This window comes from Gymnoscopelus braueri (assembly GCF_963280865.1).
Source record: "Gymnoscopelus braueri genome assembly, chromosome: 23".
Taxonomy (NCBI): domain Eukaryota; kingdom Metazoa; phylum Chordata; class Actinopteri; order Myctophiformes; family Myctophidae; genus Gymnoscopelus; species Gymnoscopelus braueri.
In genome coordinates this window covers 4,620,537-4,630,536 of record NC_137625.1, presented here as the reverse complement: position 1 = coordinate 4,630,536, position 10,000 = coordinate 4,620,537, and the positions used below count along the sequence as shown (strand labels likewise).

General features: G+C 40.1%; 1 pseudogene across 1 annotated transcript in view; it reads left to right on the top strand.

Moving 5' to 3' along the window:
• Positions 1-158: 158 nt before the first annotated feature.
• The window catches only part of LOC308079216 (sodium- and chloride-dependent betaine transporter-like), a 23,799-nt pseudogene continuing 13,957 nt past the window's right edge, over positions 159-10,000 (top strand). The window contains exons 1-4 of the transcript XR_013935045.1: positions 159-214; positions 1,768-2,049; positions 5,296-5,430; positions 8,221-8,361. The product of XR_013935045.1 is annotated as a sodium- and chloride-dependent betaine transporter-like (transcript). The remainder of the gene's footprint in view (positions 215-1,767; positions 2,050-5,295; positions 5,431-8,220; positions 8,362-10,000) is intronic.

The following is a 10,000-nucleotide window of genomic DNA, read 5'->3' as shown; positions in this document are numbered from 1 at the left end:
CCGGCGCAACACCGTCGTGTGACGAAGTACAAACCAGGCTTTTTCCTCCGCCTGCTGATAGGAGCATGCAGACAGAACGGGCCCCGCCCCCTCCCTCTAGAATAAAACTTCTATTCTTTAAACTCTCGGTTCCAATCAGTTGCAGTCAGTTAGTCAATCAGTCAGTCAGTCGGTCCAAGGAGTTCTGTTTTTCTCAGAACACACAAACCCTCTGGTGAGTTGTTGCATATCCACGCTAATTGGATATTTTCTTATTTAGATTGTTAATAATTTTTTTAACATTATGATGAGTTTAGCTATTGAGGCTCAATCTTGGGTTCTGTAAGGTTAAACAATGTAATGTAATCCCTATAGTTTTTCTTCTAGCTTCATGCTTAGCTTTTGGATATTATAGATGCATATATTGTCATTGCAAAACACAACGAAAGGTTGGCACTGCATGGCTGCAATTCCACTCCATTATAAAATACCATAAACATTCAGAGTCACTTTTATTATCAGCAGGTTAATATGTATAGCTATTGCTCTGGGGTAGTTTGACCATTTACTGAATCATGATGTTAGTTTTCCTTTTGTGAATTATTTTTTTATTTGGGCGCCTCTTTAGCACATGGGAGGTATTATTAGAGAGCTCCTAAATGTATTGGTGTGACTGTTGAGGATAATCTGCATGTTAAATATTGAGTGTAGCCTATTGTATAATCTAGTTTGTGGATGCATTTCAGTGAACTAATAATTAATTTAAAACAAATGAAAAGTTTATCTCCATTTATATAAAAAAGAAAATATACATATATATTATATATATTATTATTATAATCTATGTTTTTATATAGAGCCTATGGAAACCTCCAAAACTGTTACTTTTCAGGATTCAAATAAAAAAAAGTATCAGATCTATAAGCTCAAAACGTGTCGCTTTGCGCAGCGCTTCGAGCTTGCAGATCTGCCGATTTTGATGCTTTTGTGTGACGCCCAGTGGTGGAAAAAGTACTCAAATTCTTTACTTAAGTAAAAGTACCAATACTGCAATATAAAAATACTCTGTTACAAGTAAAAGTCCAGAATACAAAATTTACTTGAGTAAAAGTACAAAAGTATTGGCATCAAAATGTACTTAAAGTATCAAAAGTAAAAGTACTAAATATTTGAAAATAGCAGATCTACAAGCTCTCAACGCGTCGCGATGCGACGCGTTGTGAGCTTGTAGATCGGCTATTTTCAAATAGCCTAGGTATAAAATAGGTTTAAAGTGGTTAATGTATGTTTCATTATATCCTAATTTATATCTGAAAAGTAACTAGTAACTAAAGTTTTCAAGTAAATGTAGTGGAGTAAAAGTACAATATTTGCCTCTGAGATGTAGTGGAGTAGAAGTAAAAGTATTGGAAATTGGAAATACTCAAGTAAAGTACAAATACCTCAAAATTGTACGTAAGTACAGTAAAAAATTAACATTGCAAATTACACCATGATGAGTCATCACAGTGTAATTTGCAATGTTAATTTTTTTGCAATGTAAATTTTTTTTGCAATGTTAATTTTTTTTTTAATTTTTTCTTATTTCCACACAACTCCTTTATGCTATATTAATGACATAGTTAAATATTGAAAATGGGTGGATTTCCCCTTTAGTTACTTTCCACACTGACGCCCTGGTATGATGAAGTAGGGCGTTCATTTACAAGAAAACACAAAGATATAAATATGGAGACAAGAGGTTTCTGCTCCGACAGCAACGATATGCTTAATGTCTACAAACAACAGAGAGAGGAAGTGGGCGTCGATCAGGAGAGAGCGGTGAGAGAGAGAGAGAGAGAGAGCAGCATATGGCTGAGGAGACGACGAGTGGGGCCCCTCCTGGGGGGATCGCAGCAGAGGACACGGGGGGGCCCCACAAAGCAGACCCCGAGGTCGGGGCGGACGGGGTCCACGAGGCGAGGGGAAAGTGGGCCAACAAGACGGAGTTCCTGCTGTCCATGGCCGGGGAGATCATCGGCCTGGGAAACGTCTGGCGGTTCCCTTATCTCTGCTACAAGAACGGAGGAGGTGAGAGATGATGATGGAGTGATGTTTGAAGAAGTTATGATGGATGGGGATGATGATGGTTTGTCTCTATATAAACCAGCCTGGAATTCATTGTCTAATCCAGGGGTCTTCAACGTTTTCAGGCCAGGGACCCCCTAGCTGAGAGAGAGATGAAGCAGGGACCCCCACTATATTTATAACTTTAAAAAAATATATATATCTGCTCTTTTTTTCCTCTACACCTATACCTCTTTGCCAAAAATAGCAGATCTACAAGCTCACAACGCCTCGCAGAGCGAGGCGTTGTGAGCTTGTAGATCTGCTATTTTTGGCTAAAGTTCTTCTCAGAAAATGGATGCTCGGGTTCAAGTGGTTAATGTAAAAAAAATAATCCTATCACACAAAGGTTTGGTGGACCCCCTGTAGTAACTCTGAGGACCCCCTAGGGGTCCCGGACCCCCTGTTGAAGACCCCTGGTCTAATCTACTGCCCTGCAGTAGTGGGGAAGTTTTCCAGGTGCTTATTACTTATTAAGTATTTCCATTTTTTGATACTTTCAACCCCACTACAAAAATAATTTACAATTGAGGCATTTAGCAGACGCTCTTAATCCAGAGAGATTTACAGTAACCAAGGTCAACACAAGGTAATACTTCAAAATGCATAGAAATAGTAATCTAAGATCATAGGTAAACCAAGTATCATCTAAAACATTGAATCATCGGTCTAAACAGTATAATATATAAAAAGAAACTATACAAACTACAACTCCACTACATTTTACTCCACTATACAGTTATCTGGCAGATTTAATGACTAGTTACTTTGCGGATTTAGATTATTAATACAAAACATAGATTAACCACTTTGTAGCAAGTTTTGCATTTTTCATGACAAATGTGGGAGAAAAACTGTGCAATCCCTTCCAATAAATAACATAACGATTTAAATACTTCTTGGTAACCACTTGGTGGTTAATCACAAACTCACAAGTTGTGAGCTTGTAGATCTGCTAGCTAGCCTATATATATTTAGTTTTTAAAATTAGTCAAATTTGAGTGCTTTTACTTTGGTTGTGTAAGTATTGATGCCAATACTTTTCTACTTTTACTCCAGAGAAATGTTGAATACAGGGCAGCCATTTACTTGTCTACCTGTTACTTGTAAAGTATTTTTTCATATTGTGGTATTACTTTTAATTAAGACATCTGACTCTGAGTACTTCTTCACCACTGTTGCCCTGCCACAAGATATGGACAAAGAGCACAAAACAAAGGCTACACAGAAAGGAAGGAAAGAGGATTCCTTCATTTGGAAATGATTTATGACTCTAGCAATGATTATGGTCATTTTAAGCGGTGAAATGAGGCAGATTAATATTCTGGTTGACTCGACATGACACCTCTGAACGCAGAAATGTGCATGCAAGATCCGTTAACCAAGAAGTATTTAAATTAAATTATGTTATTTATCAGATGGGACGGCAGAGTTTTTCTCCCAGGTTTGTCATGAAAAATGCTAAAACTTTCTTTAACCCATTAAGACATGAGGCGATTCTACTTAATGTCTTCTAAATCCTAACAGTTTTCTGAAAAACCTATATTGCTACAGTATATACATTAGGCTATCGTAATGAAAATCGTTTTAGCACAATGTCACTGCACAGGATCAATCTGCCTCCATTGCAATGTCACTGTCGCACATGTCTGTACATTGCGATTGTTTGATGCTGAAACGATGTATTGTGCAACCCCTATAGTGCTTCATGTGTGTGTATGTATGGGAGGGGGTATTTGTGAGAGGAACGGACGATGAGAGAGATTCCAAGAGATTGATCGTGAGAAAGAGAAGAGTGTTAGAGAGCAGCCGCAGGGACCGGAACTCATGTCTGCACGCAGTGGGCGGGGCTTTAGAAGGCTATCAGCCATGTCAACGCATTTCCCTTCATAACGGTCTCAATGGCACTCTGTATTCACTTCATTAAAAGGGTTTCCTTTCAAAGTCCTGGGACAGTGGTTCTCAAACTTGTTCGTGCCAAGTTTCCCCCCAGAAGAGAAGATTTGTGTTATTTTTTTCTTCTTCTAGATCATTCAAAATGTTTTAGATGTTTTTCGAAACATTTCAAAAATAGCAGATGTACAAGCTCGCAGTGTGGCACGAAGTTACGTGCTGTGAGCTTGGCGATCTGCTATTTTTGAATAGTCAACGTATAATTGGATAATGTGGTTAAAATGATTGTGATGTTACATTAACTACTTTTGCTGGGGGACCCCCTGGAACCCCCCCCCGAAGGACCCCTGGGGGTCCCCGGACCTCACTTTGAGAACCACTGCTCTTAAGCGACAAAACATCATTGGAGTAATGGTCCGATATTCCCCCCTGGATATTGCGTAACGATACAGTATCATTCTGTGATGCACAATTGGTCACAATTGGTCACCAGTGGTTCTCAAACGCTTGGCTTCGCGCTGCGTTTCTGCCAGTGGTGGAAAAAGTACTCAAATTCTCTACTTAAGTAAAAGTACCAATACTGCAATATAAAAGTACTCTGTTACAAGTAAAAGTCCAGAATTAAAAATTTACTTGAGTAAAAGTACAAAAGTATTGGCATCAAAATGTACTTAAAGTACCAAAAGTAAAAGTACTAAATATTTGAAAATAGCAGATCTACAAGTTCACAACGCGTCGCATCGCGACGCGTTGTGAGCTTGTAGATCGGCTATTTTCAAATAGCCTAGGTATAAAATAGGGTTAAAGTGGTTCATGTATGTTTCATTATATCATAATTTACATCTGAAAAGTAACTAGTAACTAAAGTTTTCAAATAATTGTAGTGGAGTAAAAGTACAATATTTGCCTCTGAGATAGTAGTAGTAGATAGGTAGTGGAGTAGAAGTAAAGGTATTGGAAATTGGAAATACTCAAGTAAAGTACAAATACCTCAAAATTGTACTTAAGTACAGTACTTAAGTAAATGTACTTAGTTACTTTCCACCACTGGTTTCTGCTTGTATATCTTCTACTTTTCATGCTTTTGTGTGACGCTGTAGTGTGATCAAGTAGCGTGTTAATTTACGAAAAAACACAAAATGTTACAATATGGAGATTCTGCCCGACAGCGACGATATGGTGTATAGGCCTAACAGGGTAAAACCTTTTAATCGAACCTAACCCCTAACCCTAACCCTAACCCTGTATATGAGACTATTCACTCTTCTTCGTGTGTGTGTGTGTGTGTGTGTGTGTGTGTGTGTGTGTATTCAACAGGGGTCTTCTTCATTCCTTACTTTGTGTTCCTCTTCTTCTGTGGTATTCCTGTGTTCTTCCTGGAGACGGCGTTGGGTCAGTACACCAGCCAGGGCGGGGTGACGGCCTGGAGGAAGATCTGCCCCATGTTTGAGGGTAAAAAACGAAACAAGGCTTCTATTCATCTCATATCGTTGGCATAGTCATCCATAAAGTTGAGTTAAGTTGGGTCACCTGGGCGAGGGTGTATGTTGCGAGACCCGAAACATCCTATGACCCCAGGCCACAACACTGATGATACGTCCCAGGTGCATCCATGTGATGTTTTTTCGTTATAGTTATTCTATTTATAGTGGCTCATAGGAATTTATAGACTATGTGACAACCAGGAATAGATTGGTGACCACCGGAGAGACGGGTGACAGCCGGAATATAGACGGCATCCGGGAGCAGTTTGGGTTGGCGCCCCAGTCTGTGTCTTCCGTGAGGAAGAAGCCCAACAAATCCACGGTGAGGCCTTTAGGAGGGCCATTCAAGCAAGCCGCAAAAGGAGCCTGCAGTACCACCACGGGCCAAGAAACCATTACGCCAGAATGGAATGTTTGGAACGGGGGGAGTCTGGTGCAACGCTCAGGTCCTGGACCTGGTGAGACGGAGGAGGAGCCCGGCCAGGAGGCCATCCACAGAGCCTAGTCCCTCCACGTGCCAGAGCCTCTCCTCTCCTCTCCCCGATTCCTGGCAGAGTAGTTTCGGACAAGCGTATTGAGTGGCCCTGTCTTTCCCTATTTAGGACTGACCGTGGGTAGCTACCTGGGACGTAAGTCGGGGCTTGATCAACCCTGGCTGGGTCACCTGGGCGAGGGTGTATGTTGCGAGACCCGAAACATCCTATGACCCCAGGCTACAACACTGATGATACGTCCCAGGTGCATCCATGTGATGTTTTTTCGTTATAGTAAGGGTATTTTTTGAAAAAGGAAAACAAAACAAAAAATCTAAAAAATGTCATGACATCAAAGCAGTCTACCCAGATCAGCTGTACTTTCAATTTAAAACCAGTGATTCTCAAAGTGGGGTCCAGGGACCCCCAGGGGTCCTTGAGGGGGGTTCCAGGGGATCCCCAGCTAAATAAGTTAATATAGCATCATAATCAGTTTTAACCACTTTAAACCTAAATACATCAGGTTCACAACACGTAACGATGTGACTCGTGAGCTTGTAGATCTGCAAAAAAAAAAAAAAGGGGAACATTTGGAATATTTTTTAAAACATTTTAACAACAAAAATGTTGTATAGAGGTCCACCACCCATGGGACAAAATGTTTTCAGATGGGGGTCTGCGGCCAAATGCAATAAATTTTGGGGTCCTTGACATGAAAATGTTTGAGAACCACTGCTTTAAACAACAAGACAGGGCCTAATAACGGCGTGGCATTCATATGGATCTCGGATGTCATGAGGCCAGCCTATGACATCAGTCATCTTCCTATGACATATGTATCTATGACACCAGTCATCTTCCTATGACATACGTATCTATGACACCAGTCATCTTCCTATGACATACGTATCCATGACATCTTTGGGCAAGGTTTCAGCCACATCCGACACACCCAATGTCTTCCATTGTAAAATGTAAGTGAAAAATTTCAAAACAAAGATGTAAAACATATGTGGAAAGGAAATGCATGGAGGTACTTCCTTGGCCTACTGGCAGCGTGCACGAGAAATCTGGCAATGATCGTTACAGCGGTTTGTGAAGTTAGCCCCGGGATGGACAGACGGACACACACACACACACACACACACACACACACACACACTCACACTCACACACACACACACACACACACACACACACACACACACACACACACACACACACACACACACACACACTCACACTCACACACACACACACACACACACACACACACACACACACACACACAACTTCTAGACATTTCGTCACTGTTTTTTTACAGAGCCGCGCCGTAAACAATATGTTTGTGCTGTAAGGATTTTAGTAACACTTTCCTATGTGATTTTTATTTGTGTTCGACACAATTAACTACTATTGGACGCTTTGCCAAGTGTTGAATCTGGCATCGATCACAAAATGTGGAAGGAATGAGTAAGCAGGTGTCCTTTGACATGATCAAAGTGACTTTGTGAGCTTCTAGGTTGACAGTATCTTAACATCTTTGAAAGGGTTTATTTTTAAACGATTGATTTATAGTTTTTTTTTGTTCTGACAGTCATGACTTATCCTTGGCAAAGCATTTGTATCTTCTATCGTCTCAGTGAATGTTCTGGATCAGTCAGAGAATGTTCTCCCAATACTAAAGTTTGATGTAAATAGCTACGTCAGTATGAGAAATCAGAACCGCTCGATTTAATTTGCCTGAAACGATGAGTGCACATAGTACAATACAACAGACAACACAAATTATATCTAAAAGTCTGCTTAAAAACAAAGTTTAATGGACACAATAATCGAAGCGATTATTTTTAATAAAAGTGTTCAACTAATCGATCATAATCTCGGCTTGTGTCCATGATCTTATTGTTTCTAAATGTTGATTTTATTATTGTATTTATGTTGTTGTATATTGTGTGGATATATGTTGTTAAGTGTTCAGGAGAGAGGGAAAATTGTGTCAAAAAGGATGAAAAAATCCAGGTTCAGCATTTTGTAGGTAAAAGGCCTTTATTATATTTGGGCTACAGACATTCAAAAAACACTAACGCTTATCGGCTTGTGCCTTCTTCAGGGTGTATCGCTATCGCGAGACATTTGTGTGATATTTGCACTGTAAATAAATAAAACCTGAACTTGAAACTTGAACAATAACAGCATCTGGAAAGACTCTCTCTCCAGTCCAGTCCACACAAACACAAAGCAAACATAAGACACGTGTCTGACATGTGCTCTGTGTCCTGCAGGGATCGGGATGGCCTCCCAGGTGATCGTCATGTATCTGAACATCTACTACATTGTGATCCTGGCCTGGGCTCTGTTCTACCTCTACAACTCCTTCAAGTACCCTCTGCCCTGGGCCTCCTGCGACAACTACTGGAACACTGGTAAGATGTGAGGACCTCGTGTTCCTGGTCCTAAACAAGAGGAACACTGGTAAGATGTGAGGACCTCGTCTTCCTGGTCCTAAACAAGAAAGACGGTTGTTTTATGGTTCATTCGTTAAGACCGGGAACGCATCTGTGTCATTTTAAGATTTCTTTGGCTGTTTTTTTTTTAACCCATTAAGACCTGAGAAGATTCTAGAAATGTCTTCTAAATCCTAAAAAAAAAATTGGAAAAAAAAACCAATTTTTTTTTTTCCTCGATTTTTCAAAAATAGCAGATCTACAAGCTCGTAGCGCGGCACTCGGTGCCGCGCTACGAGCTTGTATATCTGCTATTTTTGAATAGCCTAAAGAAATCTAAAGTGACACAGATGCGTTCCAAGTATCAATGGGTATCATGGAAAATTTGTGCAAATCTTTGAATATGGATGTATGTTTTAAAGCGAACAGTTTTTAACTCCGCTATGTGCTTCTGGGGGTCCCTGGAACAACATATTTTGAGATGCGGGGTCCACGGCCAAATACATTTAGGGTTCCTTGACATGGAAAAGTTGGAGCACCGCTGATATAGCAACATACTGTTAGGAGTTAGAAAATATTTTTGGATAAATTCCTAAAAGATGTATTTGGCCGCAGACCCCCCCCCCCCATCTCAAAATGTTGTGTTCCAGGGACCCCCCCATCTCAAAATGTTGTGTTCCAGGGACCCCCCCCATCTCAAAATGTTGTGTTCCAGGGACCCCCCCCCCCCAGAAGCAAAGATTTGAGTTACAAATGTTAGCTTTAAGAAATATATATATTCAAAGATTTGCTTACTGTAAATCGCTCTAGATTAAGAGTGTCTGCTAAATGCCTAAATAGTAATTGTAATTGTCAGTGGTGGAAAGTAACTAAGTATTTACTTAAGTACTGTACTTAAGTACAATTTTGAGGTATTTGTACTTTACTTGAGTATTTCCAATTTCCAATACTTCTACTTCTACTCCACTACATCTCAGAGGCAAATATTGTACTTTTACTCCACTACATTTACTTGAAAACTTTAGTTACTAGTTACTTTTCAGATATAAACTATGATATAATGAAACATACATTAACCACTTTAAACCTATTTTATACATAGGCTATTTGAAAATAGCCGATCTACAAGCTCACAACGCGTCGCGATGCGACGCGTTGTGAGCTTGTAGATCTGCTATTTTCAAATATTTAGTACTTTAACTTTTGGTACTTTAAGTACATTGTGATGCCAATACTTTTGTACTTTTACTCAAGTCAATTTTTAATTCTGGAATTTTACTTGTAACAGAGTATTTTTACATTGCAGTATTGGTACTTTTATTTAAGTAAAGAATGTGAGTACTTTTTCCACCACTGGTAATTGTAAATAGTACACCTGCAGTGTGGTTGGAGATGGTCTCCCTACTCTTCCATTGAGACACTTGGACCCGTGGTGTCAGGTAAGACACCTAATGGACCCATGGTGTCAGCTAAGACACCTAATGGACCCAAGGTGTTAGCTAAGACACCTAATGGACCCATGGTGTCAGGTAAGACACCTAATGGACCCATGGTGTCAGCTAAGACACCTAATGGACCCATGGTGTCAGCTAAGACACCTAATGGACCCATGGTGTCA